The sequence below is a fragment of the Gavialis gangeticus genome, unplaced genomic scaffold (genome assembly GCF_001723915.1).
Source record: "Gavialis gangeticus isolate Ggan-Ray unplaced genomic scaffold, GavGan_comp1, whole genome shotgun sequence".
Lineage (NCBI taxonomy): Eukaryota > Metazoa > Chordata > Crocodylia > Gavialidae > Gavialis > Gavialis gangeticus.
Window position 1 is genome coordinate 94307589 of NW_017729032.1, and position 11365 is coordinate 94318953.

Genomic DNA, 11365 nt, shown 5'->3' on the forward strand with positions numbered 1-11365 from the left:
TTTGAACAAAACCAGCCCTAGGACTGACCCCTGGGACACTCCACCTGATACCAGCTAACAATTAGACATCAAACCACTGATTACTACCATTTGATCCCAATGATCCAGCCATTTTTCCATCCACCTTATAGTCCATTCATCCCACCTATACTTTTTTAACTTCCTTGTGAGAATGTTGTGGGAGACCTATACCAAAAGCCTTACTGAAATCAAGGACTATCACATCCACCTCTCCCCGCATCCACAGAGCCACTCATATTATCATTAAAGGCAATCAGGTTGGTCAGTCATGACTTGCCTTTGATGAATCCATGATGACTGTTCCTAATCATCTTCTTCTCCTCCATGTGCTCAGAAATTGATTCCATGAGGACCTGCACCATGATTTGTCCAGGGACTGTGGTGAGGCTGACCAGTTTGAAATTCCCTGGATCCTCCTTTTTCCCTTTCTTAAAGATGGACACTATATTTGCCCTTCTCCAGTCATCCAGCATCTCTTCCAGTCACTATGAGTTTCCAAAGATAAGACTCAGCAGCTCTGCAATCACATTGGTCAGCTTCCTCAGCACCTTTGGGTGTACTATGTCTGCCCCCATGGACTTGTCCACATCCAACTTTTCTATATAGTTCCTAACCTGCTCTTTAGCCACTGCTGGCTGCTCACCTCCTCCCAAACTATGCTGCCCGGTGCAGTAACCTAGGCTCTGACGATCTGACCTTGCCTGAAAGACTGAGTAAAAAAGACATTGAGTACTTCAGCCTTTTCTGCATCCTCTGTCACCAGGTTGCCTCCCCCATTCAGTAAGGGACCCACACTTTCCCTGATCTTCCTTTGTTACTCACATACTTGTAGAAACCTTCCTTGTTACCCTTTATGTCCCTTCCTAGCTGCAACTGCAATTACACTTTTTCCTTCCTGATTTCATCCCTGCATGCCCGAGCAATAGTCTTATACTCCTCCCTAGTTTTTGTCCAAGTTTCCACCTCTTGTAAGCTTCCTTTTTATGTTTTAGCTCACTTGAAGAGTTCCCTGCTAAGCCAAGCTGGCCTTCTGACATACTTGATAGTCTTCCATTGCAATGGGAACCAGAGATGAGAGAGACAAAGGGAAAGAGCTGTGACCCAGTATTGCCAAGCTCCATTTCTTCCTCCTGGCTGCTGTTCATTGATTCTTTTTCCCTGCTGATGAATTCTGGGTGAAGGGAGGAGGGCAAACAAGCAGCCATATTCACAGCCTGGGCTCAAGAGCTATATGAAAATGGGGACTCTGGCCAAACCCTGTGTCAATCAGTTAGTGAGCTTAGAGCATGTGGAGCATTGGCAGAAGCTGAACTAACATGCCAGTGAACTCAGAAAGCTCACTGACACCTAGGATCACAACTGGGTGGCAACCATGCTCTCTTTGGCTGCGCAACTCATGTGCAGTGAGCGCTCTTCACTGCATACACACCACACAGCCAAAGTGGGCCTGGCTCTAGTCCCCTCACTATAATCCTGGGTCAGCCCATGGCTCCATGAGTCAGATCTGGCTGGCAGAGTGTAGGTTGCTAACCCCACCTCTAATGGCCTTTTCTCAACAAAAGCTTTCTCTTTGAGTCAAATGGTGAATACATCCTTCATTGGTAGGACTGAGCAGATTACTGTGTCAGTAATGGTTCAGGAGGTTGTTAGCTAGTAAATGCATAGTTTTCTTTTTTTTTTTTTTTTTATAGGATGAGTTCCTGCTTAAAATAAGGAACTAATGTCACAAAATCCTTCACCAAAGCTTTGCCAAAATAGCAATTCATCTTAAGAGCACACTTTGTTGCTAGGAGCATGCATGTACAGGCAATTTGCTTTGTGAGATTACGTTGGAAAAAACACATCTTAATTCTCCACTCTGCTAGTATTTTTATGGTGATCTTTTCTTTTCTAACAAAGATGTCTCAAGTGGGGCTTGTGCACTTAAAACAAAAAGGCTTTCAATTTTCTAAAAATCTTTAATCTTGCTTATTTCATAAGAAACTCCACACCACAGTAGCTTCTTCAAACAGTTGTTCTGATACTAGGGCAAATCCAGTCAAGGAAGGGAAATAATGCCACTTGACCTACGTGACCAATCGGCAAAAATTATGCAGCTTAATTTTCTTGTGGATTTAAAAAAAAAAAATGCTGTGATCAATACATACATTAAAAATCATCAAAAATACAAGCAAATGCAAATTAATACACTTGACAACTGCAATCTCAACATTCTACTAGCAGAAAAGGAAGCTACATTCATAAAGCAGACTATTTTATGAAAATTATTTGCTTTATTCTAGTTGAGACATTCTCTGATTAATTCACATGAGACTAGTTAGGTAGGAAATGAAAATTATGCAGACAATATTTCTTATGGCAATAAGGAAAAAGTCTCCTGACTCCTTTTTTGGTTTTGTTGAGTGATAAAAGAGACCTCTTACCCAGCTCTTCCTAATTTCTTTAGCAACAGTGTAGCTGGAATGAGGAAAGTTGAAGCCACCATAGCTCTGAAGCAGAAAGAAAAAGGGAAAATGCAAGGCAACTGCTCTCTGATCTTGGTGTGCATCAATTATTTGCAATAAATTCCCTGCTGTTTGAGCTTAGACAGAATCTCAAATGCACATATACTTTGGCTATTAGAAAGTATAAACTAAATAGTGATGAATAGTGACTATTTGTTGTTTAGATTTATTTTCTGAGTAATATAACTGGGAAAAGAAAACAACCTAGTATTGAAGAATGTATCATTTTTAATCTCAGTGCTTTAGCTACAGCCAGCATCAGATAGAATGTCATATTGCAATAATTCAAAGATCTTCCTATTAGTTTTCCTAAGCCCTTAAAGTAAATGAAGCTGTTACAACAGGAGATGTTAGACACATTCTCTAATTCTCCTTTGCTTTGAGACCTAAATGCATTTCAAGGAGGAATTCAAGATAAACTAGATTTTACTTAACTGCATTAGTCTTCTTATCCATTAGTGTTTGATACACTGTTCAGCAATTTTTTTCCAGTGACTGCAATAAAATGGTATGCTCCTTTTCACAGTTCACAAATATTAGCAAAAGCAGTATATCTGTAAGCCACTACTTACCACTACTAACTTTGGAAAGTAATATTCTCTAATTACTTAAAATTAGCACTTAAAGAAAGGGTTAACCAGCAGAATCAGCTAGCCTAAAGAACAATAGAAAAATCATTAGTGTGTTAACTGAAACAATACCATACTTTTCTCTCTGTTGTTTAACCTTTTGTCCACATTACAAATATCTCAATGTAGTTCTTATCTTTGACCTTGAGGGACTGTAGCTTTATCAGTCCTTCCTTTTAGATCACAGATGACCTTCAGCTGATATCATTGAGCCCTGACCTGCCTCAGTGATCTGCTCACACAGAATACATATGCTGAACAGTGCTGGTGTGTGCAGTAGGGGTAAGTGAATTATTTACAAAAATTTGAGTTGACACCTTTTATCAAATGTGGAAAGATGAAGACAAAACAGCTGCTATTGCTGTCGTAAGCAATCTGCTGGTGATTGAATAAAAGTGTCAAGAAAATGGCTGCTTGATGGCCTTTTGTTCTCTCTCATCCAGCTTGATGTTAGTTTGAGCTGTCAGTTAGGAATCACGGCACAGTGATTTATCAATAGGCTGAGTGACCTTCTATTTCAGTTAGTGATACAATGAGAAGACAGCACCCTCTATTGAGGGCATGCTGCATTTCCACATGCAAAGCCATTATTCCTAGGAACGGGCTATCACTTTCTAGCAGGACATGAATCTGAAAAATACAATTGTCTATTTTGCTTTTGTTTTATTTTTACCCAGTCTAAAATGCTTAGCTGTGAAAATCTGAAAAAGCCACAGACTGGAATGCAGATTCACAGGCCTTGTAACAAATGAGAGCATAACAAGCAAATCAATCACTGGTATTCAGTCCAAACAAACTTGCTGTAATTAGACAATAGAACCTGGAAATGTAAGGGGAGCAACACAAAGCTGATTTATGGCTTCAGTCTGAAATGTTGTAGTTATATCAAACAAAATAATCAATACTTTGCATTCATTTATTTTATGGTTCCCATCTGCATGGCTGTTTTCCCTCAAATCGTCTCACATACAGAAACTTACGCCCTGCCATGCTGTTATCTGAACAAGGTTATGTTGAATATCAGGGACCAAATAATGACATTAGTGTTTGGGGTGGTAAGCTAGTGACAGCATTCTTATTCTTCTATGGGCCTGTGACTCTTCCTCAGCAAGCATTAAGCGTTTATTTGCAAAGATGGTTCTAACTTCCTGCACCAGTGATTTTACATGAACGGTTGATCCAAGCAGAGATTGTGAACTTTTACACACCACTTCAATCTCTTCTGCCTATTCTTCCAGGTGTAATCCTTGTTTTTAATTCTCTTCACAGCCACTTAGCAGCCATCTGAGGAGTTATTCTTTCATCCCAAGGACAGGCCATATGGGCACCTAAGAGCAGTCAGAGCAAACCCCTCCTGTCATTTCTGAAATACTCTCAGTTCTAGTAACACAAGTCTTGAAAAGCCCAAGGCTGCCCACAACAGTGGTAGGCTGTGAGCTTCATTCTGGGCACATCTACACATGCAATTAATGCACACAATCTGGAGTTTATTGCTCTAGATTTTTTTGCTGCCGGGTTCACCATTTGAATGTGCATCCAGAAGCATAAAACTGCACAGTATACTGATCCAGAGTTTATTCATTCACAGCACATTGAGCCCAGTCGGAGCAGCCCCAGTTGGCAGCAGCCCGGGGTTGTGCTGCAGAGTACAGAGGGACTGGCTAAGGCAGGGGTGGGCAAAATGCGGCCCGGGGGCTGGATGTGGCCTGCCAGGTCATTCTATCCAGCCCATGGGGCCCCTAAAAAATTTTAAAAATTAATATTTATCTGCCCCTGGCTGCCTATCATGCAGCGCTTTATGACTTGCCAAAACTCAGTAAGCGGCCCTCTGCCCAAAATAATTGCCTGCCCCTGAGCTAAGGCATGAGAGTGCTTCAGCATGGAGCTAGCTAGCAGGCAGCCCTGCACTGAAGCACCCTCATGCCCCAGCCAGCCAGGCAGCATCTACGCATGCACTGCTATGCATGAAAAAACAAGTACAAGTACCAGCCTACTCTGGAGACTGTTAGTTTTGTTTGCCCTAATAAGAGTGCACATGTAGATGCAGAGACATTTACTGTAGAGCTAATCTGGCAGCTGCTCCGCAGTAATCGTCTTGTGTAGTTGTGCCTTTTTGGTAGCTTTCAAAAGCACTTCCATAATGAGCAGCTTTCTGACTCATTTCTTGTTTCCTGAAGCTTGTTTCCTCAGCTTCCTTTCATGGACTTTTGTTAAATATTACTTTTGCTCAATTTTCCTTTATAAGAGACTTTTTTTTCTCTTGTACCCCATGAGGTTGCACTTCCTGTGGGAGAGTAAAGAGATATGAATCCTTTCACTCCTGTCATGAATGAAAGCGACCTCTCCTGCCTCCCTCAGCCTCACACAGCATCTCATGAAGTAGGCTATCACCTATAAAACCTTATGCCTATCTGAACCAGTTAGTCTCTAAGGATATGTACAAATATTTGCCACACCCAGTCTAGGTTTAGGTGGCTTTTCTTAAGACATCTAAATCTAGACTGGGAGTGGCATGTACAGATGTTTGTCTCTGCCAGGAGTGGTACAGGCAGTCCAAAGTAAATCAGGATGTGGGGGAAAGGGCTGATAGGATTAGGGGAGACTGGTGGGTCCGTGGGGCGGGGAGGTGCTGGTAGGTCCAGGAGAATGATGGGTGATGGGTTTGTAATGGGAGGGTTGGTAGATCCATAGTGAGAGGATTGTCCAGTCTGGCAGGTGAAGCAGGGGACTAAAAATAGCCCACCAAGGTCAAGGGATAGAAACAGCATAGCCCCAGGGCTGGGGTGCGAGGCTGATCTTTCCCAGCCCCGGGGCTGTGCTATGAATGAGTGCAGGTGTTTGCTAGATTGAGGCGAACTAACTTATAGGAGGTTTTTCATTTTCTGGCCAATGTAAGCCTTCCAATGCCTACACAAGTGGGCATTCAGACTGACCTAACCCTGGTTAGGAAGAACTAATTGTAACACTTGCACATACCCTGTCCTGCATTCAGCCTCAGGTAGTAATTGTGGATGCAATGGAACTTTTCTTTTGCTCTGACAAAATAATGAATTGTTTCTCTTTTCAGCCTCTTTCTCTCTCTTGCCTTTGACTGACTTTTTAGCCATTTGTCTCTAAGAGTTTCATTTTTTTTGAAAGGCAAAAGGAAGTTCGGTGGCTTTACAGACCAGTAAGGCCTGGAATAATTTAGGTTGCAAAAAATGTATTTTAAAAAGCGCATGTCAATAATTTCTTTCTATAAACTGCTAAAATAACACTCAAAAACCCAGCCACTGCAAGACTAGCGAACAAATATTTCTTCAGTACCTTCAGTTTATTATATGCAAGGACAGCACTTTTTGTATAATCAGTTTCACTGTTTCCCCGTTTTTTGTCAGCAAATTAGTCAGTTCCATAGCTGCCAAGTTTGACTCGCCTCCAATCAGAGTAAACCATAGTGGGAAGATATGTTGGGGGAGGCAGCTCTGAAGCATAAATAGGTAGCTAGAATGAGGAGGAATAGGCAGTGGTAGCTGAAAACCAGGAAATACCTGGGGTTGCAGAAAGCGACTGTAGAGACTGAAGATGTGTAAACCGGATGTTGAAGCATGGCTGATTCTGGCGGATTGCAGTGAAACACAGGAGATACCTGGTCAGATACGACCACCAGATCCACATTCAGTGATCCTTCCACTTGCATACCGCCCTACTGATTCCAGAGGTCTTAGTCCCTTGATTCCTTCAGCAGCAGTTTTTCCTTGGGGCTCTTTGAGATGCTTGAATAAGGAATGGGTTTGTGCCTGAATAAAGGAGGTCAAAACAAAGGGTCCCCTGGGAAATGTCTGTTGAGTACAAAGGTAAATGAATTGAATTACAGGAAATTCTTTCCTTACAAAGAGACAGGGTTTCCTAGGATTCTCTGTCCTACCCTGACTACAGGAAACAGCTGTTTGTGACCTAGCCAGGAGCTGAATGAGAAGATGTTATATACCATCTTATTATTACATCCTCTCCTTCTCTATTTTTTCAACAAACTTTTAATCCTTTTATCTTCCATCATAAAATGAACCCCTGATTTCATGGGATTGATGCTTCTTTCTTATTTGTGTAAATCCAGAGCAAGTCAACTGAAGTCACAGACTTCTGCTGAGATCAAGCTGATGGAAAGTAAAATTAGAATTGGGTCCTTTATTTGCCTGAGGGGGAAAAATAATCCTGGCTGCAATATTTTTTTTGCTTGCAGCCCTGCTACTGAAGCAGCACCTTGATCATTTGTGTGAAGGTTATGGAACTGCAAACTCTGCACAGGTCTTAAAGCAAACTTACTTGAATTGTGAGAGCTTTAAATAGAACAAAAACTGGTGGTTCATTGACTGGGCATGTCTATACAAGATGTTTACTGCACTTTGACTAATTAGCTGATCAGTAAACATCTCAGCATCTACACAATGCCCCTGAGATTATATTATGAACTTTATTACCTAATACAATATTTCACTATAAAAAAATTAGAAAATATATGCTATGAGTTTAAATTGTCATTTCTTTAATTTCCTTTTTGTTTAAATGATTTTCTTGTTAAAGAATGATGTCTTGCTTCTTTCTTACCTCTTAGAAATTACTATAGCTGAAGAAGGTTATAGATGAGTAAAAGTATATGCAGTGCTAGGGATACTTTTTTTTTTTGTTACTGAGGACACTTTGTTGAAAGAAGAGGTTATAATTTAAAAAGTAATACTATTTGCATTTGCATTTGCATTTACATAGTGTCTTTCACTCAAGGATTTGAAATCATTGGAAAAATGTTAATTAGTGAAGTACACCACCTATGATTAAGATCACCTGACACTTCCTGTAATAAGACTTTATTTCAGTTGCTTAAAACTGACACATTTTAAACATTTTAAGCTAGATTTTTAGATACTGGGTGTCTGCCTCTTATTGAAATATGTGGAGCAAACTGGAAAAAGGAGGAAAGTATACCTGGCAGAGCAGGCTAATTGGCAAATGGGGGAGGGAAAACTAGGCCTGTTAGTCACAAAAGTCTGTGAGCTGGTAGATGGGTCAGAGACTCAGGCTGGATTAAGGCCTGAGAAGACTGACTAAGTGAAAAGACTAGGATAAGATATGTGTTGTGGACATAAGTTAAGAGTGAATGACAAACTTGAGAAGGGATTTTGGGTCTAAGAGTCAATGGGGATAGAGATTTGTCAAAGACTGAAGGCTAGGGAAAGATTGAGGCAGATTAGATGAGGAGCTGAGATTGGAGAAAATGGGGTGGCTGGCCAGTGAGACAGGAGAGAAGGATTGGGAGGACTGGCTAGTCAAGAAAAGTGCTGAAAAGGCCCCAAATGAAAAGCCTAATTAGTGGGGGTAGCTATTTGAGGAGAAGGAAACTGGGATGAGGAGAAAGGACTAGAATAGGGACTGGCTACAGAGGGAAGGCAGTGAGAGATCAAACATACTGGCAGAATAGTCTGAGTCCTCAAGAGTATGCTCTCCTTCAGAGTCTGGAAAGGACGCAAAAGTCCCATGTGTCACCATTCTCCTGTGGTCAGTAAAGCTATGTGAAACTCACTGGTCAATCTCTCCGCATCCCCAAGGGTTGGCTCATATGAAACACACCTTTTACAAGTTACTCCCTTAGCAGCCATGGCAGAAGTCAGAGAAATGAAATTATCAGGCCCAGAGTCATCACTAAGGGTGTGCAGGGCCTGGGGCATACCAGCCTGTGCAGGGCCCTAGGGGGTGGCGAGTGGCTGTAGCTGGCAGAGCCAGCAGGGGCCAGCAGTGGACCCGGCAGCTCTTGGCAGCAGCAGCGCATGGTGGCCAGAGTAGGGCCTATACAGCACTGACCACAGGGCCCCCCCAAAGCACAGGACCCGGGGTGGTCACCCCAATTTCCCCCCCTCCTTCCAGGGATGGCCCTGATGAGGCCTCAGATTTAAAACAAAGAAAGGGAAGTGCTTTTTTATGCGACAAATGAATAACATAGATTCATAGATTCCTAGAGTTGGAAGGGACCTCAGTGGGCCATCTAGTCTGACCCCTGCCCCTGGCAGGCAAGAAAAGTCACCAACCCTGGGGTCATGTGATCCCAGCCAGGTGCCTGTCCAGTCTCCTCCTGAAGACCCCCAAGGATGGGGCGAGCACCACCTCCCTTGGGAGCCCATTCCAGATCCTGGCAACCCTGACTGTGAAGAACTGTTTTCTAATGTCCAGCCTAAGCCTCCTCTCCAGCAGCTTATGACCATTGTTCCTTGTTGTTCCATGGGGTGCGGTGGTAAATAGATTGTTGCTTACTTCATGCTGCTCTCCCCTTATGAATTTGTATGCTGTCACAAGGTCCCCTCTCAGCCTTCTCTTGGAGAGGCGGAAGAGGTTAAGGTCCCTTAGCCTTTCCTCATAGAGCCTTCCCTGCAGGCCTCTGATCAGAAAAGTGGCTCTTCTTTGGACCCTCTCCAGGTTATCTGCATCCCGCTTGAACTGCAGCATCCAGAACTGGATAGAGTACTCCAGCTGTGGTCTGACCAGTGCCGCATAGAGAGGGAGAATCACCTTCCTGGACCTGTTTGTGATGCACCTACGGATGCACGACAAGATGCGATTGGCTCTGCCAACTGCTTCATCTCATTGACAACTCATGTTCATCCTGGAGTCAACAGTGACTCTAAGATCTCTTTCTGCCTCAGTGGAGCTGAGAAAGTCACCCCCCAGCCTATAGGTATGATGGCAGTTCTTTTTTCCTAGATGCAGCACCTTGCACTTGTCCTTATTGAATTTTATCCTGTTGTTCTCTGCCTACTTCCCCAACCTGTCTAGGTCATCCTGGATCTAGTTCCTCCTTTCCAGGGTGTTAGCTTCACCCCATATTTTTGTGTCATCCGCAAATCTGGCCAGGGTGCTTGCCACCCCCTCATCCAGATCACTGATGAAGATGTTGAACAGCACCGGCCCCAGAACTGAGCCCTGAGGGACTCCACTGCACACATCTTTCCAGCTTGACACCGACCCGTCCACCACCACTCTCTATGTGCGACCCTTGAGCTAGTTTGCTACCCAGTCTACTATATAATCATCCAAGGCAAACCTCCTCAGTTTATTTAAAAGGATGGTATGGGATACCGTGTCAAAGGCCTTCTTGAAGTCATGTGGAACTCATTGTGACAGAATGTTATGGAAGCCAAAAATTCAAAAAGGGATTAGACAAATGTTTGAAGACCATGCCCATCAGGGCTGGACACAACATGACACAAGAGTCAGGGATGTAACCTTAGGCTCAGGACATCCATCTGGAAGCCTATGCTGGCTGGTAACTATAAGGGCATGACAACAGAAAGAACAATTTACAAATGCCCTGTTTCTTAAACTTTAAAGCATTTGCTACTTGCTACTGTCAGAAACAGCATAGTGGGCAAAATGGAACTATGATCTGACATAGTGTGACAATTCTTATGTTCTTATGTAGCCCCTTAATGACCCATGTAATGTCAATATGATGCCACCTGACAGAACATGGGGGGTTTTTTCAGTTTGACCTTTTTAAAAATCAAACAAATTACACACACAAACTGTTTTATAAGAACATTATTATTGTTAGGGAAAGTACAGACCTACAACTGATTTACTGTGGCACAACCTGGGGAAGGGCTTTACTGGATATCAGCTGCTCTGTGGTAAATGTCTATGTGAAGCCTCTTACCCTGTGGTAAATGGAAGCTAAACTGTGGTAGATTAACTCTCAGTGAAACAGGAATAAGTTATTGTGGTAATTTACTGCTCAGAATGGGCAGTGCTCAAATAATGAGAAGCTATTCAATATTGTGTTCTCTCCCCTTTGTTCAATGTGTGGCCTTGTACCTTATTTACTGCAAACTATTCATACACTGCTCTAAATGAAGGATTATTAATTTCCTCATACTATAGTATCTAGGTGCTTCACAAATATTAATGAATTCATTATCACAGAACTCTTTTGAGATGAGGGGGGGATTATTATTCCTATATTATAGTTGGGAACAGAAGCACAGTGATATTAATGTCAAAAGAACCCTTTAATTTTGGGTGCCAAATCTGATATGCCTGAGACCTGATTAGCATCATATAGAACCCTTATATGTTCAAAACTCACCTCCCTTAACTCTGTACCTGTAAGTGTTCAGTACTTCTGCAAATCAGGCCTTAAGTCTCCAGTGATACACCCTTAAAATAAGGATCACATAATTATTAATC

General features: G+C 42.4%; 1 long non-coding RNA gene across 1 annotated transcript; it reads right to left on the bottom strand.

The window, feature by feature from the left end:
* Position 1: 1 nt before the first annotated feature.
* LOC109302467 lies at positions 2-7592 on the bottom strand. Its single transcript, XR_002098792.1, has 3 exons — positions 7581-7592; positions 6088-6093; positions 2-83 (listed from the first exon to the last, which is right to left on the bottom strand). It is a non-coding gene; the product is annotated as an uncharacterized LOC109302467 (long non-coding RNA).
* Positions 7593-11365: the final 3773 nt, after the last annotated feature.